This window comes from Ictalurus punctatus, chromosome 3, assembly GCF_001660625.3.
Source record: "Ictalurus punctatus breed USDA103 chromosome 3, Coco_2.0, whole genome shotgun sequence".
Classification (NCBI taxonomy): domain Eukaryota; kingdom Metazoa; phylum Chordata; class Actinopteri; order Siluriformes; family Ictaluridae; genus Ictalurus; species Ictalurus punctatus.
This window is the reverse complement of record NC_030418.2, coordinates 25,993,335-26,007,726: the sequence shown is the minus strand read 5'-3', so window position 1 is coordinate 26,007,726 and position 14,392 is coordinate 25,993,335. Positions and strand designations below refer to the sequence as shown.

Here is a 14,392-nt window from a genome sequence, read left to right as displayed (position 1 = left end):
CACACGGGGCAGAGGTGAGAATCAAACCCCCAACCCTGGTGGTGTGAGGCAAACATGTGCCACATTTTTGGTATTTATTTTACGATGCTTCTTGCTTGAGATTTATTATCTGTGTTTTATTACATTTTATAGACTCTATAATTTCAGTGTAGTGCTTACATGAAAAAATGTTCTAAATATCATTAGTTTTAACATGAAATTCGGGTGATATGAATCATTAATATTGACTAATATATTATCGCAAATCTGTGATCACAGAATGCCTTAAAATATACATTCAACAGCTCGAGAATGGCCTGCATTAATTTGACTAAAATAAACAGCTTTTTGCCATGATTCATCAAAACACCCAGAATAGAAAAGATTACAGAACACAAAAAACGATTTGTTTGTGTTCATTTGCATATCACAAGCTTCAGCCATAATAATCAATCTCAGCAATGGTGATCACGACAACAATTAACACATGAAACATCATGCTTCCATACACATCCACAAAAACTATGACCCACGAGCAATAAGCTTTGAAAACTACACACCCCCACACACACTCAACACACTTCCCTGTCTGCTCATCAACACTGTCTCACTCCTGGTCCCATAAACCACATCCTCAGCCATTCACCTCGTCCACCGCGCTTCCCAAACCGGAACGAATGACTGCAATTACCACTAAAAACCTTGAGACATCACAGAGGTCATCAACCCATGGAGAAAGCAGTGAGAAATGGATAAAAACAGTCTAACCATGGACAAAAAGAAAAACTTGCAGGCTTCAGGTGAGGAGCTGCAATCTGATTAAAAGCTCTGTAGCGTCACTCTATCTTTCACGCACAATTCGATTCATTTCTCTGAGAAAACTCATCAACTCAGACATGCACACACTGAGACTCAATTTAATGTTGACACCAAGAGTGAATCCTCAACCCTTAAGATATTAATGATTCAGGGGCTTTCGATCATGACCTGTTCGACTTGTTTTAATCCCCGTGCTAGGAGTTTCATACAGAGTCGGTATGAACCCACTACAGTATGACCTGTACCATGATTATCGCAAATAACCGCCTCGCGTTTAATGTCCATTTTAATCAGGAATAAAACATGATGGTGTTGCAGTGTTGTTACAGGAAAATCATCAACGACCGGGTGCGGTAGTGTGGCCGGACGTGTAGCAGACTCCGGGCTGATTTATACTTCGGCGTTAACGAAGTGGGGGATCATGGGTAAACGTGGCACACAGAGACACACTATCGTGCAGTCCTATCAGACAATTCACTTGGTTTAGAGTGAATCAAATGGGGGTTCTTTTCCCCAAAACCACATTATGTCTGTGTTATCTTTTTATCTTCTGTTTATTATTCCTACCGTGAAACACGGAACTGTTTTTCGGCTCCTCTACGCGGCGATTCAGTAAATTCTGGTGTGTGTCACGTGATGGCGCATGTTACGTGCAAGTGTGAACACTTCACCCTGTGCGAGTGTCCTGACGTGCTCGCAAAGACACGAACGCAGAAGTTTAATAGAGCCCAAATTATTTACATGGATTTAGGACGTGGAATATCTGCAAATATCAGCAAAACTAAATATTTCCTGTCACATAGATTCAAGCAGCTATAAACAGTCTTTCCCTCAAAAACCACAGCTTCTCATATTACCAAGAAACCACAAACTCCTTTGTCCTGAAGACTTTTAGGGTGGAGAACTTAAAAAAACCAAAACAAAACACAAAACTTCAGACTCCTTCCATAAACATTAAATAAACATACAGAAATCTTCACCGTATCATCAACGATTATATGCGTTTTGTTAAATAACGTCTTTTAAAATCCATTTATTGTTAGGCTTAAATTATGAGATTTAGCGATTGAGTTGTTACTATAGAAACGACAACACATCTCTCTTTCCATCTGGTCGCTCGCTCTCTCTTAAAAAACACAGCCTGTCATTTTATCTTGAAAACGGAAAGCATAAACAAGCCCGAGAGTGCTTACGACCGAGACTCCTTCCACTGTGCTGTTAAACGAAATGAACACACATTCTGACCAATCAGATCCGAGTACTCAGCCACCCTGTGGTGTAAAGGAAATTAATCAACACCTTCTCACCAGTCAGATTATAATGATCACGCATAACAAACTGCACAGTTAAATCTAGGAAGAAAAAACAAAAACAAAAATGTATACAGGGGCTTCTGGTAGTGACGGTATGCTATTTATGTTAATTCAGTAGTAACTGTGAAAACCTTCTACTTCAGAAGGAATTTGGTTCTGCCACAGCCGGGGGTAGAATTACCTTGCTTGCTCGTGTTTTTCAAAATGCACTGTTGTCAGCTGTGTGAATGAAGCTGAATAAGCACAGAAACAGCAAGCAGCAAGTAACAGCATGTAAATTCCCTCCCTCTCAGGGTACACTAATGCCTTCTCTTTGTTCTCTGCCCTCAATCCATCGTTCCCTTAACAGCAGCCCTGGAGCTACTCATGTCTTCATGTATAGCCCATGCCACAAAACCTCAGACAGCTCCCTCCTTCCTGGATGTTGCTCCTTCACCCACTTGCTCAATTACACTCTCCTCACACACACACACACACACACACACACACACGCACACCCTTTCTCCATTACTTTCCGGCACATCCTGCCCTGCATCGCTTTGTGCAAATACTTTGCAGCTTTTCCTAGGGGCAAGAGACCCTAAACATTCCTGCACACACTATGTAAGCTGACGTCACAAACCCCAGGTTCTCCAGTACAGCTCAGTTTACTGTCTCATCGTTTCTCTTACACGCAGCAGGCTTTAAGACCCACTCTCTCCTCTCGCACGAGCTCTCTTATCGTCTCTCTTCATCTGAGGAGCAATCCACCAAAGCAGGGTTATCAATGCTCGACATGTAGGTATTGCAAGTTCAATAACTTTTCAATACTACAACATGGCTGGATAACATTCACTACTTTTGATTCTGCATTTAAAACGGGCCAACGCTAATATCCGATGTATTTTCACTATAGGAGAATCAAATATGCTGATTTGACTCGGATGCGCGAGAGCAAAATTCGCATAGAGTTCATGTCGACTTTTTAAAAAAGACCAGCTGTCCCTCGCGTTATTCTTCTTATCTTGCTGATAAAGACGCGCAGCAAAACAAGCATGCTTTTTTTTTTCCTCTTCTTTTTTTTTTTTTTTTTTTTTAAATCCCTCCACTGCAAAAGAGCAAACACAAGCAACTTGGGTTACAAATCTGGCTGAAAAGCACCACAACCTCTCCTTAGATTCGATTAAGCATTTTATTCAGAGTTTAATTTGGGTGTAGATTAGCAGCTTTTTCTGTGTAGCGATTTGTGGAGCTAAATTTGCTTCTCCATAAATGAATCATCTGATTTTTAAACAGCTGAAGGAGTGTGGGGTTTAAAAACTAAAGATAGTGATGAACCAAGGCTGCACGAGTACGTGCCTGAATATGACGCTCCTACTCGCTGCTTGAGGTGTAGTGTGTTTAGCTTCAGGACAGTACAGTCTGGTGTCCTTCAGTACTGAAGTCACATTTTTGTAAGCCTATCCTGACAACCCTCACATATGCGGTGCCACATTTCACTTATCCCTAAGAAAGCGGAGTGAGGAACGGGCTCGGAGAGTCAGAAAAGATCAGGAACACGATGTGAAAGGAAGGCAGAGCGAGAAATCAAGAGACAAAACCGTTCCTTTGTACTCGCATCCCCAGAGAGACTGTGCGATTGGAGCTGAACTGCTAGCGGCTGTAATTGCACTTGAGCTGGCTCTTGGAGACTGACTACAGCAGGGATTTGGGCTCCAACATTTCATGTGAACACTGTTTGTCTTCCTTATAATCACTACAAAAGCTCACCCTGTACTCTCACTCGGTGTCTGCTGCTAGGCACGAGCAATGCTGGTTCTTACGATATGATGACGACTGCAGGTACAGCTAGGGGAAAAAGTATGTCGATATTATTTCAGAAAAAAAAACCTTGATTATATTCGTGCAATTAGGGAAATGTTATAGAGGTTTATTAGGTTCCTCATGCGCTTACATAAAATGAAACATTAAATAAGAATGCCGCTGCAGGCAATAAGCAATAACTAGTGCCAGTTCAGTTCAAAAAGCAGCACATGGATGACTTCATTTTACTGAAAACGCACAAAAGCCCTGCCTCTTCTATATTTTCACTGGTGATCTAACCAATCGTTTGAATCTGCCATAAAGCAGCATCCTGATTGACTGATGACTGGATCCCAAAATGAGTGAGAGAGAGAGAGAGAGAGAGATAATATCTGTGCTGTATGAGATGAGGAGTGAATTCTGTATGAGATGGAATTCTCAGAAATAATGTTGATAAAAGAAATGAAATTATCTATTCTGTTTATTTAAAAAAGAAAAAAAAAGCTGTGTATTACCCCCATATTATGGTATCAGAGGTCAAGTTCAAATGAACAGAAGACAAACTGTCTTAATCCAAGCATTCATCAATTCATCATTCATACAAAACAGGTGGCTTGGTTGTTATAAGGATGTCAATAAAGATGCACCATTGTATCAGCCGATGAAAGCTATTTTTCCCCCGCTATGGGCCATCAGCCGATAGTTTAAAAACATCCGATGATCAGGGCCGATTATATCCCGTCAATCATAAGAGGGCGGGAAAACACATCGATACCGTGCTGTGTGTAAAGATCTCTCGTGTGGAATGATGACAAAACTGCAGTTCAAAGACTCTGTAATCGCTGCACTGCTAAAACTTTATACCGGAAGTGAGCAGCAGTGAAGCGGGACTTTCTGCGTCGAGTTCAATTAATTTTTTTTGCCATTGCAATTTGAAATTCTTTTGTGCTTTTTCTGCTTGAATTGGAGAAATTTCAACTGCACGAAATAGTTTCGCAGTGATGTTTGTTGGTAAATGAGACCTTTTAGCTCTACTCATGTTCGACGCAACTGAATCGAAGAGGGCTTTGGCTGAATGCGCGTTGTGATGATGTCACATGAGTCATGGCCCAAACCTGAGGAAAAATCTGAGGTAATTTAGAAAAATTGCAAGATCCTCTAAACACGGGCAGATTTTATGATTTAGGGAACACACCCAAAATACAGAAATTGGGGGCTGGGACACTCGTGAATTAAGCATTCTGATGGCATTTTAGCATATGGATTTTTAGAAAAACATAATTAGCGAAAAGTAAAAAGTAAAACTTCCTTAACAATGACTACGTTTACATGGACAGCAGTAATCTAATTATTGACCTTAATCTGAGTAAGATAATAATGTGATTAAGGTGTTTACAGGAGTCGCTTTTAGAATACTCCTGTCACGTTATGGAATATAATTATATTAACAGCCCGCGTCATTACGTCACCGCGCCACGCCGTCCCTGCAGAATTTCACATATCAACATACAGTTCGTCTTCGTTATGGTACCGTATACAGTTTTGGGTGTTTTTATTTATTTTTTTAACGAACACTTTAAGTGCAGTTAATTATGTGTCATGCTGTACGTGCAAATAGACGACTGCTTGAAGCCGTGGGTGTGTCCCAAATCGCGTAGTTACCGTCTATGTAGTAGCCGAGATACACGTATTTTCCCCACTACGGGCCTATAGTAGGAAAAGTAAGCGATTTGGGACACAGCCGAACTCTCTTGTTCACCGTAAAGCGTAAAACTGCCGTGTGTGATCGTGTCCTGGTCACAAAATGCGGTGAAAACTCCCACACGACGTTCATAATGTGATTAAGGTGTTTACATGTCACTACTACACGTCCATAATGCGCTTAAAACAGGAGTACTCCACCTGTCTTAATTAGATTATTGCTTACTTCGATTATGACCTCAATTAGATTAAGGTAAGTAAAAATTGCTGTTTACATGGTGGTTCCTTAATTAGAGTATGGTCTTAATCGGATTAAGAGTGGATTATTGTTGTCCATGTAATCGCAGCTAATAAGTGTATGCAGTTTTGGGGGCCTTGGTAGCTCGGGGCACAAGGCAATTGCCGACCTTTGCCTAATGGTAAAGTCGGTCCCTGCCTCTGAATATTGCGGAGTTTGTTTGTTTTTGCGTTAGTTTCTGTGAGAATCCTGGAGGAACTGATCAACAGCCCCTTTAATCAGCCTTTAGGATTACACTCTTCTGAGTGATTTTTATTTTCTTTCATCTTCTGTCTTTAATTTATTTATTCATGTTCATGTGATTCATTTACATGTGATTCAATTACGTATGATTCATTTACATGTGATTCAGTTTCATGTGATTCATATTTTTCTTTCATCTTCTAATGGGCCCTCACTGTAGACAGTATGGAGTCACTTTACAATCCAAGAGGCAGCATTTGTCTGCAAAAAGGCCAATGTGTCTATCTGGACGATCCTAAATTACTAAAGAACCACAGAAAACAGTGTAATGTTTAATGTTCTCTGGAAGGAATCCCTGCGAATGATGGGCTCAAGACAGGCTCCCACGTATTGCATTTCTGTAGTTTCAGCCATTTGTGAACCCTTTTTAATAGAAACCCCTGCTCCCAATACCACTACACACTGGGACATTATCTCAAGACTCTTGGTAAGAGAAGTCTGATGTCCTAACGTGGACATTGTAAAGAGAGCTGGATGTTTCATACTGCAGCGCTCCACAGTCTGATCTGATCGTTCCACTCAGCGCCTGCACATTAAGCCCTGAACCACACCCCTTTATGTAATGTTCCAGTGCCAGTGAAGTCTTTCAATCCGCTGTTGGCGTTAACAGCAAGCAAGTCCATCAATCTCTCCTCCTTTTTCCCCCCAGTGTGAGACAGACAGAGGTGTGTGACACTCGACACAGCTTCAGGTTTTCTTTCCCAGAGTTCAGGTTACTGTGAGCCTCCTACATCAGCTCGGCCGGCTTTTCAGCAGCTCACAATCAACACCAGCATTACGTACAGCCAGCTTACATACACCCACATGCTTGCAAACTCTCACCGCATGATTTCTTTTTTCCCTTCCACTTCTCACAAACAAACACAGACTGAAAAGTTTCATCATGTACCCTTCCTTTAGGTCTATTATGTGTGACAAAAACCCCACCCACACTAAAACAAACGCACACGCGGTGAGGCACAAAGTGACTAAGACAGATTCAGCTCACACCTCGCGTCTCTCCTATCCCTGTAGCCTCCTCCCGTCTCCGTGGTGACATCTGAGAGGGAACGGACGGAGGGTGACGGTGACAAACATCCAGCCCCCGCACAGTCCTGCCAAGACAAGAGAGAGAAATGTTCATATGCAGTCTCTTCTATGACACACAACCCAGAGAAGGACATCTGCACTGCACCAGACCCAGCAACCCTGATTTAGGTGCCTTGTGTTTCTTCAATTGTTGTTGTGGTTTGTTTTTTTTTTTTTTTTTAAAGACAAATACCAGCCTGTTCCTTTAAAACACTTTTCCGCACAGCTCACTCCTTCTGCAAATAGCCTCTTAATGTGCACAGCGAGTCAACAAAACTATTACAGTATAAACAACTCATGCAGCAACACGAAATTCTCCAACGCTACCGGTTTCCATCTTATAATAAGACCAGATACACCTACAATCAGTAACTTATCTAACCCTAGTTTACTTCTCCGTGTCCTTGTTTGAACACATGAATAGGGATGGCATTTGCTCATTCGCCTGATGTTTCAGTCTGAATTGAATCATGCATGTCAAGATAATTGGCTATGCGCAGATCCACATAAAAAAGACCTCTAACTCGTTACTCATCACGATACTTAATCCAAAAATAAACGTAGGAAATGTCAGCTCTGGATTTGTCTGTCTGCTGAACACACACCATAACCCAATACATCCAGATATGTTCAGAGGCAAGTTGTTTTGTTGGTTATACGAGTTGGGTTTGACTAAATAAGAAGACGCATATTAAAATACTACAAAATACTGCAGCCTCAAATAGTTAACAGTGGTATGTGGATTGTTCCGCTTTGACTAATCTTTAATACCGCTTCATCCACGTCGGTTGTGCAATCACTTGTTTGTTAAAGTCATTTAACGTTGTTCTTTTCCCCTTTCTAAACCATCCTGAAGGCCTCACTATCGGCCTGAAACCTTTCCTGATCCAAGAACTGTTCTACTGCATCCAGTGGTAGCCACAACCCAGTAAGCCTGGAGATTTTAGATATTTGACCTACTTAGCAAGCACCGGTGGGGGCTGAGATCGGTTAAATAATTCAGGCTAAATGGTTGTGTCAACGGATGCAGTTTTGTACCGTGAGGCATATGGTGCGTCACTCCTGTACCACATACAGTACAAAAAATCCAGTAAGGTCTGCTTTCTGTACACGTCCCAAAGCGGCTGCTTGCATGGCACCGCACCCTGCTGTGAGTGAAAGTGATCTTGAATTCATGGTGGTGAGGTCACTGCGCAGTCCCACCAACCAGCTGTCTGTTAGACTCCATCCATCATAAGGGGTTGGCTTTAGAGTGTTAACAGTAGTGCAACGTTGGAAGGAGCATGGCTGCACGGGGGCCCATTAGCATGCCGCAAAAGTGCCAGTGCTTCAGTGGGCCAGGACTCAAATTCATTATGATTGGCACATGCTCTGCAATAGCAAACTTTCAAGTCAAGCTCGAAAGCTAGAATTCAGACTTGGTTAATTAGCCTGCTTGCTACTCAATATAACAAGTGCATCCCAGACATACCAGATAGCTTCCCAGACCACAGATGGATAAATGCCCCGACATGTTTACAACCAGAGCAGTGTTGAAAGGGACACTGTTAGCAGCTTATAACAGACTGACAGAATGCCAGGCACCACACATTGCCACTGTACTGCAAAGCCCAGCTTTGCTTCTGAGGAACAGACATGACAGAGACTTGCTTCTCCACACAGGAGGTGGTGCTTAGGGTGTAGAGACGTGGTCTGTATAAACCAAAAACATTAGAATTAGAATATACAGAATTGTGGTAAGTACATGAAAATCACGTCATGTATCCGCAACATGACAAAAGACAGCAGCAACAGCCTCGCTACAATAAAGACAAAATCCTACAGTTATTATTCTTTTCCATCAACTCGTTTATTTTGTTTATTCATCGGATTGAAATTATAATCTGACATGACTGCCTGGATGCAAGGAAAGGAGAGCTGAGCAAAAAAATAAACATAGAATAAATCTAACCAGGGCAGAGCTTCTTACTCAAACAAATAGTTTGGTTTAGTTCTGGTCAGCAATGCTGTTCTTCAGCGCTTCTGACAGCTGTTGCGTGCGATAAAGGTACGCACATGCTAGGAGTGGCAATAGAGGTGGCGATGTAACGTGTGTACAACAGGTTCAGAGCACACAGCCAGTACAATCGCATGCCGTGCATAGAGGGAAAAAAAGGTTGCTGTTTTAGGATTTAGGGGTGCAGGTGGATTTAGATTTTGCATCCAGGTGGAGGGGGTTGTGAAATCTACATTTTTAGGGAGCTGCTGCTGGAGATAAAAGGAATAACAACCACTAGGGTAAGAAAATTGATCAGGCAATGAAGGAGCTGATGGCACTACATTTGATTCAGAGTGTGTGTGTGTGTGTGTGTATATATATAAATATATATATATAAATAAAATAAGTCATATGCCATGACACTGCAACAACTTTACCTACACTAGCTAAGCATTCATGGGGTACCAGGCATTAAATTCTGCTTTTGCTGAAGTATGCAAAACACACAGCTGTTCCCATGAGAAAGCACAGTGCAGAGACACTCAGCGTGCTCTGCCTCTCTATAGCCAGCAGGCTGGACAGCATACAGAAAAGCCATTAACACAGCCACTTAACGCCACCAATTAATCAATCAGAAGAGGCAGGAAAATGAATTTGCCTGGCATCTATGCAGGAAGGGCGTTCTGAGAGCGTTTTGGGCACTGAACGCACTAGCATTTCAGATTGGGGGGGGGTCCTTATTTGGAGGCTGACCAAACCTCTTCCATCTCACTTCATCAGCAAGTAAGTGACGGGACAACATCTGCTGCTGAAAGAAAAGGTTTAAATGCTTTTTATGTCATTTACTCATTTTTATTCCTCCTGATTTACTCTCAGCCAATTCCCAGTACAGGTTTCTTCTCTACGACAGCCATAAAATATCTGGATGAAGATCAGACCACATAAGGACCTCCCCCAGATTCATGCTTTCAGTGAAGTCATGTGTAGAGAAGGCACAACACCTACACCAACAGTGGAGAGGGGTAACAAACAAATCTGCAGGAAAATTAAAAATTATTCAATTTTTTTTTTTTCTTGAAAAGCTATTTAAATTAATGTGTTTAAATAAGTTATGTCCTGCACAAATCCGATGGAATAAGCCCAGGATAAATGACCCCATTACTGGATCAGCCATTTTAAGCATTTTTTTTTAAACAGGCATAGATGTGGACTAAAGTAAAGATTCATTTGAGGAGTTTTAGTCAAGTCCACACTGCTCTGCAACACATTACTTCATTAAGTAATGCATTACTGTGGCCTCACTAAAACCAGTCTAAGTGCAGATCAGTTTTAAATGCAAAAACTCCAGCAGCTTATACCATAGCCCTGATGAATTCTTGAATGTGATTGGTTAAAAGGTATTGATGAGTTTGTTTTAACACCACGGCTACAATGTGCAAAGCAAATTACAGCGCTCTCTCTTTCGCTCTCTCTCTCTCTCTCTCTCTCTCTCTCTCTCTCTCTCTCTCTCTATATATATATATATATATATATATATATATATATATATATATATATATATATATATAAATCTGCTCCTTCAAATGCCTCATCATTTCCATAGCAACAAGAGATTCACTGGGACTCATATGGTGTATTGTTTAGGATTAGACTTGGCTTACTACAATTTAGAGTAAGAAAAAAAAACCCTACTAAAACCAAGCTCTTTAAAAGCTAATCATTTTCCAGAGGCAATTATTAAATTTCAAATACATCCCATCTGTTCCAAACGAGTTCATTTTCTCCACCTCTGTTTTTAATCCATTCTCACCACACTTACATTCACACAGATTTACAATAGTGACTATATCGTCAGGTTGCCCATCTGTGCAATGCTGAGAGGCGGCTAGCCTCCACTTCCTCGGTTCTCCCTCAGGATGAATTATCTGAGGAATCACACAGGAAGGCACGCTGGCTACACTACAGTGCTTTCAGCATGCCTTGATCAATCGGATCAATGGAGGTGATCGGCATCATGAGCTCTGTTCGGGGACCGTGTAGAGATGGTCTAATTCACTTAAGCCATTAGCTGCGTGGGACAGATGGCCCCGATGGGCTTCACTCGTGTAGACAAGCGTGGCTTATTAGAGCACAACCATATGGAGACAATAAAGCAGAACAAGTGAGAGACAGTGGCTGAGTACGAGAGACTGAGTGAGATATGAGGACTAGCGAGTCACACGTACGTCACACTCGGGTAGAAGGAACAAAACATTAATAAGCATGTGTGAAAAGTGGAGATAATGAGGAAGAGTAGACCGAGAAGGTTCTTTCAGAATGCATGCAATGGAACAGGAAAGAAAGAAAGGGCCTAATTGGACATAAATGTGAGACTTGCTTTGGAGAGGAAGAGAAAGGTTTGTGTCATGTGAACACAGAGATGTAGGGAAATCATTTGTGTTGGCTCTAGATTAAGGGTCTGGGGCTGCTACAGTTATGTGTTAACAGTAGACTCTGCTCTGAGTAAATACACACAGCATCTCGCTGCACCGGAGCTCATCCTTTAACCTGCGCCGGGGCTCGGGCACAAAAAAATCAGCATGTGTTACACAAATCCATTTGCAACTCCATTACTGGCTCCTCTCTGTAACAGACTGCTGCTCACGACCCATCTGGGAGGAAGCATAAGCCAGAGATCTGTTAGAAGATTAGGGCAGGGGGGTGGGTATTAAAAAAAACAACTACATGTTCGGTCCTCCTGCCAGTTAGCAGAGTAAACAGCATTAATCGCCACACCGATAGTGATGCCCAGCGTCCTTCGGTTGTACTCATTTCCCATTAAGACACTCCGAGGCACATGCATTTCAGCAGGGGCTTCCGAGGGCCGGCCGACGCAGTGATGATGAACTAAAAATGTACGACTGTATGAAGTTGCGCTCTTTGCAGGTTCGCGTTACAGTACGATTATGATTTTAAAAGCAATGTAGCTCTTTATTCCAGCTGTGCACAGCAAGCGGCAGGACCACAATCTAATGTTTCGTGTCCATATTTGCTGTTGCTAAGAACTGCATGCTAATAGTAGCAGCTACAAACTACCCTCTCATTAGGTTTTCGACTCAACAAAGCGCTGTGCAATCATTTGTTTTTTAAGTTGCACTGCCTGATCTAAAACATACCTTAATAAATGTCTACTAATTACACACTAAATGTTTTTAATACTACAGCATTGCTGAATTCTTGATTCCGAATGGTCACAAGCAGTTGATTCATTTTCAATGCTGGCTGTAATTCAAATCGCATTATTATATTAATGCTTGTTCTAATGCATTATCGTTTCTATAGGAACAACTCATTCTTAGGGACTAGTACGATGATACTTCACGTAAGTCTAATAATAAACGGCTTCAAATCTGTGCTACTTAAAGACAAATATAAATCACTGATATGGTTAGGTTTGCTGTGAGGAAAGTTTTATTATGCACTTTTTGGAAGAAAACTGTCAACTCTTCAGGACGGATGGTGTCGAGCTTCGCAGTTTATCAGCAACAAGCTTTCTGGTCCTGTTTAAGAGAAAGGGTGGGAAAGATGTTTATGGCTGCTATAATATAAGTGAAGTGTTATTTCACAGACGTTATTCCACAACAGGAAATATTAAAATACTATATTAAAGTCTAAAATGAAACAGTTGGGAAATTGGTAATCATTTATATAAACAATCAAATTCACAGTGTTCCAATTTTGCCTCGCGTCACACCACCCTGTCGTTGATTATTTTCCTCCAACAGAAAACTCTTGTGATATTCAAGTGACATCAAGTTTAACCCAAACAAAACAGAACAGCGTTCTGCAAATCTAAATGAGCAGGAAATTTATACTTGATTGGTTATAATTTTGGTTACCAAAGTGGAGACTTTGTAGTGGGAAACCAAAGCCACATTTGAGTAATAAATGTTACTATTCACCTAGTCAGGTATTGAAGGCTGTATGGTTACTGAATTTAATGCCAACTGAATGGATTATCCTATCCTCAAAACATACTGCTTTCATCTCTGGTATTTCCTTCATCTATTAATAATCACCATATGCAATCTTAAATACTGTAGTAGATGCATTTTTTTTTTAAACTGAAAAGCAGCACTCAGCAGCGCAGGAGTAGAGAAGAAAGAAAAGGTTGATAGTCGAATTCAGCTAAGCATTTGTTCTGGGCAAACCAAGTTTCAGCACCAGTACAACTGATTTGGAAAGGTCCAAACAACTGATCTCCGAAACTTGTCCTGAAAAAGACTCTCCTAATCATCTGCACCATCGCACACTTGATGTTAAGGCATCAGTGTGAGATTGTCAGACCGAATCCTGATGCTGTTACAGCAATCTTTGTCCACAAGAGCATAACCGGCCCTGCTCTCAGATTGGGAAGCACAGCCTCGTTTTCCTTTCCCTCTCTGCAGGCACCTTGTTATCCGTTATTTGCAGATAGATGTTCCAATAATGACGCTCATTTCCCTCTTGCTGCCGTGACACCACAGCAGTGTGTCAGCATTATTTTTAGCACTGAATTGTCAGACTGTGCCAAGATTATCACAGGTTATAGGGTCTATATGTTCCCCTGAGCACGAGATAAGCATTAGGAACTTTACAGACTGCCGAGTCTGCTGCTTCCACGAGCCTAGATTATGTGAGGCATGGAGACGTTCATCATCAACACCGAGCCAACGCACATATCCTATAACCCTGACAGAGCAAGTATGTCACTCACACCTTCTAATAGCAACAGAATAAGCGGTTCTCGTGTTAAACATGAGGGAGGAAGAGAAGGTTAAAGGAATCTGAGGATAAAGAAAAGTCTGAACTGAGTTTACTCCAGGGTCACACTAATACCTCTGCAGGCTTCATCAACTCTGTACCGCACTGGTATTGACCAGCTTGTTTTGTGCTAACCAGCAGCTCAATATAATGCAATGTTTATTCCTCCAATCCTCTTGGCCAATTAAAATACACTCCGGCTGTTGCAGCTGCTTAAAGCTTTGCTCCCAACAGCCAATAAAAACTAAAAGCTGTGGTCTCAGACTGAAGAGATGTGTTGACTTCTGGAGTCAGCTTTTCTTCTTACAACAATCTCTAATCAATCCAGACCCCATGTTATTTTGACATGATGTTTTTCCTTTGCGTTTTTGAAAGTATAGACGACGATGTTGCCAAAACGATCCCCGTTCACACGCATCCGCAAAAACG

The 14,392-nt window shown here is 41.6% G+C and overlaps 1 protein-coding gene across 9 annotated transcripts in view; it reads right to left on the bottom strand.

Moving 5' to 3' along the window:
* ndst2a (N-deacetylase/N-sulfotransferase (heparan glucosaminyl) 2a) overlaps positions 1–14,392 on the bottom strand; it is a 139,192-nt gene that overhangs the window by 68,265 nt on the left and 56,535 nt on the right. For 6 of the 9 annotated variants that reach the window (XM_017463574.3, XM_017463569.3, XM_017463568.3 and 3 more), the window contains one exon: positions 7,126–7,229. The exons of the other annotated variants lie outside the window; for them this stretch is intronic. The gene's annotated coding sequence lies outside the window, so the exon portion shown is untranslated. The remainder of the gene's footprint in view (positions 1–7,125; positions 7,230–14,392) is intronic. 9 annotated transcript variants of the gene reach the window in all.